This window comes from Pogona vitticeps, chromosome 4, assembly GCF_051106095.1.
Source record: "Pogona vitticeps strain Pit_001003342236 chromosome 4, PviZW2.1, whole genome shotgun sequence".
Taxonomy (NCBI): domain Eukaryota; kingdom Metazoa; phylum Chordata; class Lepidosauria; order Squamata; family Agamidae; genus Pogona; species Pogona vitticeps.
In genome coordinates this window covers 89,717,762-89,728,330 of record NC_135786.1, presented here as the reverse complement: position 1 = coordinate 89,728,330, position 10,569 = coordinate 89,717,762, and the positions used below count along the sequence as shown (strand labels likewise).

General features: G+C 41.0%; 1 non-coding gene across 1 annotated transcript; it reads left to right on the top strand.

Moving 5' to 3' along the window:
* Positions 1–4,722: 4,722 nt before the first annotated feature.
* LOC140707124 (U1 spliceosomal RNA) lies at positions 4,723–4,878 on the top strand. Its single transcript, XR_012087103.1, has one exon. It is a non-coding gene; the product is annotated as a U1 spliceosomal RNA (small nuclear RNA).
* Positions 4,879–10,569: the final 5,691 nt, after the last annotated feature.

The window sequence follows — 10,569 nt, the reverse complement described above, 5'->3', positions numbered from 1 at the left end:
ACATTTTCCCCAAATGTCTCTTTGCTTGAGCTGCTCCAAATAGCAACTGGGAGAAGGATCACCTCCTTCTATTTGCAAGTGCCTTTCTTATTAAGGTGGCTAGACCTGCATGGACTGTGCCTGCAGCCACTTATGAATCGTCCGCAGGATCACACTCAGTTTCATGGCCTGTTATCTGGAGAAACACTGCTACTTAAACCTCATCAGCATCCCATGCCCTGGGATTTCAGGGCCCAAGCCTGTGTCAGGATCTGACTCTTGTGATATTACAGCAGTGGGCAGGCAATTGATGAGGAGAGATTTTTTCCCCACCCCAGTTTTGTGACCCTGCTGCCATGGCTTGTGCAACAGTTGTGAGTCATGATGCTGGTGTACCACTCCCTTGCCCCAAATGGCCCAATGGGCCCAATGATGGTGGAAGAGGCACATACCTGCCCTGTCATAACCTGCGAGATTGTACTTAAGTGTGTGGTCTGGACTTAATGTATTGTGCTATTACTGAGAAGCTCAGCCATGCTACTGTGTGTGTGCATATATGTGTTTTCAGTAGTACTATAGGACTTCAACTAAGATATTTTGATTTTTCTGCATGACTGCTCAGGGCCATCCATGAGTAAAAAGTCTCCTATGATAGGTGTATGCTGAAAGCATCCAGTCTTGTTCAGGTTCATGACCTGCATGATCTCCATCCCGATCGAATTATGAGGAATTGCCCTCATATGAGCAAGGAAACAATTGGAACTCTGCAAAAATGTAAATACTCCCCCCCCCCAAGACCTATTGTAAATTGCATACCTTCTCCCTTGTATTCTACACCATGTTCTGCTGTTTCTCGGAGAAATACTGACTTCTGGTGTGGGTGTGAAATAAAAGAATGTGGATTGCAAATCAATTTCGCAAAAAAAAAGTGTTGATAGCAGTGTACTGCATGCTGTTCAAAATTTTCCAGGAGCAAAGAGAAAACATATTCAATTAAGTTGTTGTTTAGTTTTTTCAAAAACAAAAACAAAATCTAAAGCATCAGCCTTAGTGATTCATGTTTATTTAGAAAACAATATTGAATAACTTACTTTACAGATAGCAGCCAAGGAAGGATAAGATAAAAAAACCCCAGTACTATATTTATATTTTATTTTGCAGACATATCTAATCTGCTGTGGCATGAGAAATGTTGTAAAACGTGTGTCGTTGAAAATTGCTGTGGCATCATACTTAAAAACTTGTCCTTTTGAAACCAGGTCAACTTTTGCAGAAGTGTATAGTAATATATATGTATGCTGTGGAGGTTTTTTATGTCTTATAATAGAGATGGTATAGATAATGGGCTTTCATCTATTACATTTATCAGGTTGTCTTATCTCCTCAGAGCCATCAAAAGGCTGTATTCAGAAAATATTAAGATAGGGATGCCTGCTTCATTTGATACGCACACAAGGGGCCCAATCCTGTTTCCACTGAAAACACTGGTGGTTTTGTCTTTGACTTCAATGGAAATAGCATCAGGGCTATGAATAGATTCCATTAATGTTAATTAGACTACAGTAAAATTTCAATTATCTCCATCAAACGTATGGTATCAAAAGCTTTTTACTTACGAAAGTTAACTAAGTTGTCCCACTCGGAATCTCGAAGAACTGAAAGTTACAAATTAGGGCCCTGGTTTAAATCAGTTTAGGATGATCTGGATAGCTGATAATGGATGACTGCACCTTTATAGTAGGCTCATCATCATTAAGCTTTCCTGAAAGGAAAGCAAGAGTTAGAAATGTTTCAGCTGAAAGTATTTTGAAAATATATTCTCAGAGTGGAGGGAGCGCTGAGAATATATATGTTATTTTCATTCTGCAGAGTGTTAACATCGTACTGTACTTGAGAGTGCTCCCTTGAGTATGGTTTTTTTTATTCTTTTCTGTGGAGCCAGATGGTTTCTGATCAGCCTTATAAAAATCAGTAATAATTGACAAGATTACATAGAAGACAAATTGTCAACCATCAGCCGGGGTGCAGTGTAGCCAGTGCTCTGAGGGAGCTTCTGAGGAGCAGGGACTGTGACATTATCTGGTGTGTATGGTGCCACAACATTTTTGTCTTCTTTCTTTCTTTATTTATTTTTTAAATGTCGCCTTCTTAAATTTTAATTTTTTGCTCTGTTTTTGCCTGATAAATTATCTGGTGCATGTCCCCTCCCCTGCCACCTGAACTTGGCTGTGAACCTCACAGTACCTGGGAGGGAAACAGGTCTTCCTAGGAACAATATGAACATAAGAAGAGCACTGCTGGATCAGGCCAAGGGCCCATCAAGTCCAGCATCCTGTATCTCACAGTGGGCCCACCAGATGCCTCTGGTCAGTGTCATTGAAGCTACCAACATGAATTTGACCCAACTCTAGGAGGCAGTGGAAGACAGGAGGGCCTGGCATGCTCTGGTCCATGGGGTCATGAAGAGTCGGACACGACTAAATGACTAAACAACAACAAAGAAGCCATTAATGTTACAAAGAACTGGCTTCTCATTTGTTATTATGGAGTGATTTATTGCCTGAACTTTTAGAATCTCCTGAGTGGCAGCAGCTAGAAGGACCGTCAGAATCAGTGCCCGCACTTCAAAATTTATCATGACACCACTGACTATTACTGGGCACAGCTGCTTTTGGATGGATTCCCTGTTTAAGTGTGTCAACAGTGAGGCTCAGCAGCCCTGTGAGATCTCAAGTGTGAGACTGAAAACCAACAAATCCTCCAAAACAACACACAGCCGCTGATAACCTTTTCTAGAAGTTATGCCACGTAAGGTTGATGGGGTCATCAGATGCAGTGATATTTAAGAAATTAAACTTTTTCTGACTTTCCTGCTGAAGGTCCTGATTCTCCTGTGGAATCTCTTCAAGTGCTGGGAAGTTGTTGGAAGTTGTGGGATGAAGATGGTGGTTTTTAACGACCAAAATTCATCACCACCAGTAAAATGATCCTGTTGATGACTTTTGGTATATAAAGATTTCCATCTGTGGCCTCCCAATGGTTTCTTGATGATGAAAGGGATTCTGTGGGAGCCTCAGGACATTTGGAGGAACTTTTTATTTCTGAAAATTTGTCATTGCTGATGATGTCATCAACTTTATGCAGTGCAAAATATGGTTTATATTGGTTAAAAGTGAATTCAAAGATACTACAGCATCAATATATCCCAGTGTTTTACCTGGGTCCTCCCCCCCCCGAGGACATCATTTATGTGGGCATTGTGTTTATTGCAGCAATACAAGGCACATGTCAGAATTTATAGATCCACAGAACAAAAAGGTTTACACCCTGAAGGACTTCACTAACTATAATACCAAGGGATACCGTATTTTTTGCTCCATAAGACGCACCTAACCTTAAGACGCACCTAATTTTTAGAGGAGGAACATAGGGAAAATATATTCTGAACCAAATAATGTAATAAAATATTTAATAAACTATAACAGACTAACATTTGAACAATGTAAAGTGAACAGCAGTCAACAGTGGCATTAATATAGACCATTATCAGCCAGTGATAAGATCTATGCCACTCTACTTATATTTTACACTTCCTTTCATCCACCTCCCCATGCTTATAGAAATGTCTCAATGACAGATGAGATTGTTGTGCAACTCTGCTCAGCTACAGCTCAAGCCTATATTAAGTTAGAAATGGTTTGTCTGATTTGGCACTGCATTGAGAGGTCCCTTTTAGTTGTGTGGAGGATAAATAGTGGAATTAAACTATTTAACAGCTGGTTTTCCTTATTTACTTTAGGTTATGCAAAAGAACAGCAACACAAAGCTTAACCTGATCCCATTCACCAGTAGTAGCACATGCTCAGCATAAGACCAAAGCTCCATTTTCTGACATAATTGAACATTTATAGTATGCAAGGCACAACAGGTTAGGCCACACAATTTCTTTGCTGCAACACCCTTTGGAAATACATTCTCTATTAGATGCCCAGAACTAGTTGAAAAGTTTGCAAGTTGAATCCAAATTTCCCATAGAAATGCATTGAAAATTAATTAATGCATTTTTATGGGGGGAAAAAGGTCAGAAACTTTAAAAAACCTAAAAGAAAGTCACTTACCAGGTACTATAGCCCGAGCCCTGGTCTTCACAGTGGCTTGGTAGACCCCAGAACAGCCAAAAAAGAGCCCCAAACAGCTAAAAGCCAGCAGGCAGCTGGCAGCCATTTTGTGCTCTTCTCCGCTCCTGCTCCTTTCCCCTCCCCTCTCTCCACCTAGCAGCTGATCGGCGCTGGTCTGAACCTAGGCAGCTTTTAAAGCAAGTATGCATGTTTCTACACAAGCAGGTTTCAACTCAAACGAAGCACCTTTTCACCCAAGCACTAACCCCAAACAAACAGCTTTTAAACTAAATTTTACATTTTAAAACAATAGTCCCAGGCAGTCCCAGGTCTCTCTCACAGCTCTCTAACTGCTTGGACTAGCAAGGAAGCAGACAAGCAGCCTCTTCACTAATTGAAAGTTTGAACTTCCCTGCTTTCCCCGCATATTAGGTATGCTAATATCTGTGCACTGGAGGATTGTGGGAGGAACATCCAGCCCCTGATGGGGGTCTGTGGGCTTTCTTGGCCTCTTTCAGGACTGGGGCTATGCAGCCCTGTTCTGATCAGGAGGTGCAGCCAGGGGGTCACCATGCCTTTTGGGGACAGGGCACAGCAAGGGGCAGGAGGTTCAGAGGCCATTCTAACTCATACCTGGCAGGGGAGATGCCATTATTGTAAAAGTGGTTTTCCCAGGGTGAAGCTCATCTATTGCACTTTGGATGTACTGACCCCTGTGATTTTCCCCAAATATGGGAAAATCAACTGCCTAAGTGGGGGACTGTGTTTGTGGTTTCCCCTGGTTTTTCTAGAATTACTCTCCCCTTTTGTCCTTGGCTGTTTTCACTGCCTGCTGCCAGAGGCCTGTTGGCCTTGCTGGTTTTCCAGGTGGGCTCCAGGAAGCAGATCCTAGAAAGCCAGCAGTGCAGAATGGTGAGGTCCAAACAGCAAGCAGTCTCTGGTGCTAATTCAGAGGTCTCCCAGCATGGCAGTGGGAGGCTTCTGGGGGGGTGTGGTTGAACCCTTTTTTACTGTATTTGTTCCATAAGACGCACATATTTGGGGGGAAAATTGTGTCTTATGGAAGAAAAAATACGGTAATCTATGCTATAAAGTGCCATTGTAATAAACTGTACATAGGAAAAACTTCTTGACCACTTAAAGTACAAATGGGTGAACACCTCAGTAGCTTAAGAAATAAATGACTAGGCAGAACTCTAGTTGGCCATTTTACAGAAAAGAACCATACAATAAAAGATCTGGTGTTCTGGGCCATGGATAGAGTTCCCAGGAACTGTAAAAGGTCTTTACTAAAAAAGGAAATTGACTGGATCCTGAAATTGAACACCTTAGTACCTCATGGGTTAAACAAAGAAATAGACTTTCTTCCTTTGTTATGATAATACTGCTGGGCTGGTTATCTCGCCACCCTGTACAGCTGTGTGCAAATGCCTCCTCTCCTAATGCCTGCACTTTCAACCTGTACAGCTGTGTGCAAATGCCTCCTCTCCTAATGCCTGCACTTTCGAACATTTTCAATTAGCTTTGGAGCTGATATAGCCCAAAGAAAGGTATAGAGAATATAAAGAAGTTTGATAAGTGTTTGATATTTTATCATGCCTGATGTGCTTAGTATAAATAAAGGAGCTGACATAATACAAATGTTCTTTTGTATTATGTACATACATATACATATACATACATATATACATATATACATATACATATACATATACGTATACGTATATGTATATGTATATGTATATGTATATGTATATGTATATGTATATATGTATGCATATGTATGTATATTTATATGTATGTGTGTGTGTGTATGTGTGTATATATATAATAAGGAAAATGTGAATGATTCAATAGCTAAGGTGTGGTTTTGTATTATGTCAGATCCTGAAGAAGGCTTCGCCGAAACGCATTGAGCCAGAGTTTTTTAATCACTCAAGAAATGCAGGATAAGGAGCTTGTTTATAGTTTTTACATCCTGAGCGTTTGTCTCTCATTTATAATCTGTGTAAAGTATGGAACAGGATTTCAGGTAGCAGTTCCTTGCCAGAAAAGTCTGTGAAGTCTGCAAAGTTCCCTGTATATAAAAACCTTGGAAACCAGTACTTTTGGATGTCATCTCCTAAATAAGAGGCAGGAACTAGCAGTGAAATATGGCAGAAGCAGATAATGCCATCAAGACAACAGCATGGCCTAAACAATACACCTCAGAAAAATGCAGATGTTGGGAAAGATTGCTGCTAGATTGGAACCGCTGTTGCAGGACTGAAGAGCAGAAGGTAAGCCTGGATGTCTGGGAGTGTAACAGTTATGGTATCTGGAGAATTAAAATCATCTTCAGGTTCATTAACTGGAACAGCTGTGAACTTCTCACTTAAAGTTTCTTACGAAATCCATGCCTCCACATCTCTGTAGTTCTGTCAGTAGTCCTGGAGAGAACATCTGGATTTCCTGTTCCAATATTCCTATTCAAATAGACCTCTTAGTACTGATCTTTGTACCAGTTCAGCATTCATGGCTCAGCCCAAAGAATCCTGGGAGTTTCAATTCAGAGTCACATTGATATTTGTGTGCTGGATTGCTTTCATTTCATTGCTCCCTTGAAGTCTGCAAGAGGTATGGCTACTTGGCTAGTTCAAATCACATTGTCTATGTTGGTTCTTTGACTCTTACAAGTGCTCCAATGTTTGCAAAACTAGTTTTTGCACCTGAGGCATTCAAGCCAATATGCTTTTGGTTTTTCATCATGAACCAAAGTACAAGTACAGTGGTGCCTCGCTAGACAGTTACTCCTGCATGACAGGTTTTTTCGCTAGACATTGACTTTTTGCGATCGCTATAGCGATTCGCAAAACAATGATTCCTATGTGAGAATTTCACTGGACAATGTTTGGTCCCTGCTTTGCAAACCGATTTTCACTAGACGATGATTTTGACAGCTTCCTCCGCGCTCACAAAACAGGTGTTTTGGGACCTAAGCTTTGCAAGACAGCGATTTAAACAGCTGATCAGCAGTTCACAAAGCGGCTTTCCTATGGCCGATCTTCGCTAGACAATGGTGATTCTTCCCCATTGGAACACATTAAACAGGTATCAATGCATTCCAATGGGGAAATCCTTTTCGCTATACAGTGATTTCTCTAAACAGCAATTTCAGTGGAACGGATTATCATTGTCTAGTGAGGCACTACTGTATCTTTGAAGGTGAGGTTATCTGGAAGATGAGTCATGGCAACTGGACTTCTTTCTTCTTAGGTTGAAACATTTTGCTATTCATCCAAGTAGCTTCTTCAGTTAACGGTTCAGTTGAGGGCTGTACCAACTGCATGCTCTCCACAAGGAGGCAGTGCTGGAGGTTCCTCTGGAGTTCAGTAGGGTTACTCAGCTGAGTGACAATTGATTGGACTAATACTGTGTATGCTGCTATGCTGCCTCTCCTCTCAGGAGTGACAGATGCCATTGGGGACGGGGACCTTTCTTCCTGGCTACTATAACTCCAAGGTGAGCGCAAGTACAAGTAATAGGGAGTTTTCCATACTTAAAGCTGAATTATAGTTTCATGATCCAGGACAAATCTCCAGATATTTTGGACTGCCACATGTATCATCGCCCCTCGCTTTGTGGGACTGATAGGAGTTGTAGGCCACGACATTTAATAATAATAATAATAATTGGGTGCCATCAAGTCAGTTCTGACTTATGGCAAACCTTTCCAGGGTTTTCTAGCTAGAAGGCACTCAGAAGTAGTTTACCCTTCCTTTCCTCTCAGGGTGTCCAGGGTCTGTTCAGCTTGCCCAAGACCACAGAGGTTGGCTCTTCTGGGATGCAAATTGAAAACTGAATGCTCAATCTCTGGCTCTGCAGCTTGATACCTAACTCACTGAGCAATCTAGGCAGCGAGGCCACAGCTTTTAGAGGCTCCAGAAGTCTCTTCCACTGCCATAGCTCAAACTTGGATAGTCTATAGAACCTCTGTGTGTGTGTGTGTGTGTGTGTGTGTGCGTGTGTGTGTGTGTGTATGCACACACATGTTTAATATCTGTTTTTTTTTGTTTAATGTTCTCAGTTATCCTTAAGAGTTTATATGCTGCAATTACTGTGTGCACATTTTGAATTTCTAATTTGCTTCCTCTGCCCCAAAGAGCTCAGTTTTTTAAAAGTTTCTATCTCTCTTTTCCAAGGGCCTGTAATAGAGTGTAGCAATTTAGCATGAATCCCTTGTTAGAGCCATGTTTTGCCGAGCAAGTTCAATTAGCATTGAGATCCAGGGTCAGCGCTTTGATCTATGACAGCCTTCTGTGACAGCATTGTGTTTTTACCACTGGAGAAAGACGCAAAATATCCTCCTAGTTTGCTTTTGCTCGAGGAGGCAAAAAGATTTTTTTGTGATGATTCGCAGGGGAGTTTTAACTGTAATAAGTTGCAGAACAGGGTTTCAATGGAGGATTTAGAATCTGTGGTGGGGAGGCAAGAAGACAAACCTCTCAGTCCATTTATCTGAGCGCGCTTAGTTCTCTTTTTGAAGGTAGTGAAACAATAAATATTGAGCCTGGGAAATTAATCTGTATCCTAAATATTTTAATTAAAAAAGACGAATATGTATAGCTGTCCACCCAGTGCTCTCACCAAACCCCCTTCTTCTTTGCAGAGTCACTTGGCTCAGCGAAGTCACTTGCTTGTCACGGATGGATGCTGTGACTGCTGGACGCACTACTTTATTAAATGTGGATTTGCATCCTTTATTGTCAGGGTAGAGGGAAATGACAGCGCAGTGCTGCTGTTGTTTTGCAGAGGTCCAGTCTGTGTTCTGGCTGCCTCTGATTAGAAATTAGTGCCAAGCATCATCTTTGGTTCTGAGTCCAGTTCAGTGACTTGGTAAATGGCCAAGTTTGGCAGCTGGCGAATTCACATCAGATCTAGAACCCCAGCTGAGATTTGAATAATCAAAGGCTTGTATATTCTGTTGATTCTCACTAGAAATAACCTCCCCAACACCAGACCTGCAAGACACTGGCAAGCATATAAATGCCCAGCGGAAGGATTTATGGTGGTTAGTTGTTATACACCATCAAGTTGTGTCTGACTTATGACAACCCTCATAGGATTTTCATGGTGTAAGATATTTAATGTGTTGTTTTACCACTGTCGCCTGAGTAAGTTTCCATGTCCGAGTTCAAATTTGAACCCAAGTCAGCTAAGTTCTAGTCTGTCACACTATTCACTATACCACACTGGTTCTCAGGAAGGAATTACACCCGTCACACTGGAAACAAATAGGTGCCATGTTTTCCATACTTGATTTTATCACTATGTGCTGGGAAGTTGCTTCTGATTTATGTTGACTGTAGTAGAGTTTTTGAGGCATGTAAGATGTTCAGCAAGTGGTTTTCCATTGCAACTCCTCATGGCTGAGTGGGGATTTGAATTCAGATCCCCAGAATCGAACCCTCTATGCACTACACCACCCTGGCATTCATTTTTCATGTTACATGTCTTCAAATGTTAGCTTGTTACATCTGATAGCTTTTGTTTTGATAGAACTGGAAAACACGTGTAAGCTTAGTTTCCTGTTTTGAGAGAATCACTGAACATTTCACATGTATGAAAATGACATACATCACAGATATGTCCAGGTGAAATCCCAGAAAAATGGATGTAGGAGCTAGGGGGTATGGCGTTTAAAAACCAGTTTGCATAATGAAATGTGATGGTGATATCAGAATAGTGATCTGACAGGCCTATCATTGTCCTATGCAATTTCATCTATTCTTTCCGTCTTACCTAATCATAATACTCTGCCTTGTGAAGGGGAAATTAAGTACCACTACATGGCTGGTTCCCCGACCCTCTAATGAGGCATGAAAAAATTTGAAATCCTGAATTTGATTAAGTCACAGTCCTTCCCCCAAAGAACAGTGACATGACAGGCCCTGATAAAACATGCCCCAGGATTAGAAAGTCAGTTTAACAGATACTCATCCCCATTCCCTCATCTCCCTGATTCTGGATATTTTCACAGACATGAAATTTAAATGACAATCAATCAATCAATCAATCAATCAGTTGAGACAGAGATACTGGAGAAAGAAATTCATTTCCCAGAAGATGGCATCCATCTCAAAAAAATATTTCAAATTTGCTGAAAGTAAAGATAAACATATTCTACAGCACTCATTTCATTATATATATGAAATGAGTGTTGTAGAATATGTTTATCTTTACCTTGAGCAAATTTGAAATGTTTCTTGAGATGGATGCCATCTTCTGGGAAAAGAAATTTTATATATATTGCCCCGTCAATTTCTTTTTGAAAATGACATTTAGCACTGCAATGCCAAGGTATTTTTCATGGTTTACCAGAGGGAAATCATCGCAGAGCTGTTTGGCCAACAGGACACACAAATATTCTCCAATACATTGTCTTTTCAAAGCAGTATGATGTAGGAAGGGAGGAGGGAGTGGTTTTTGGGAT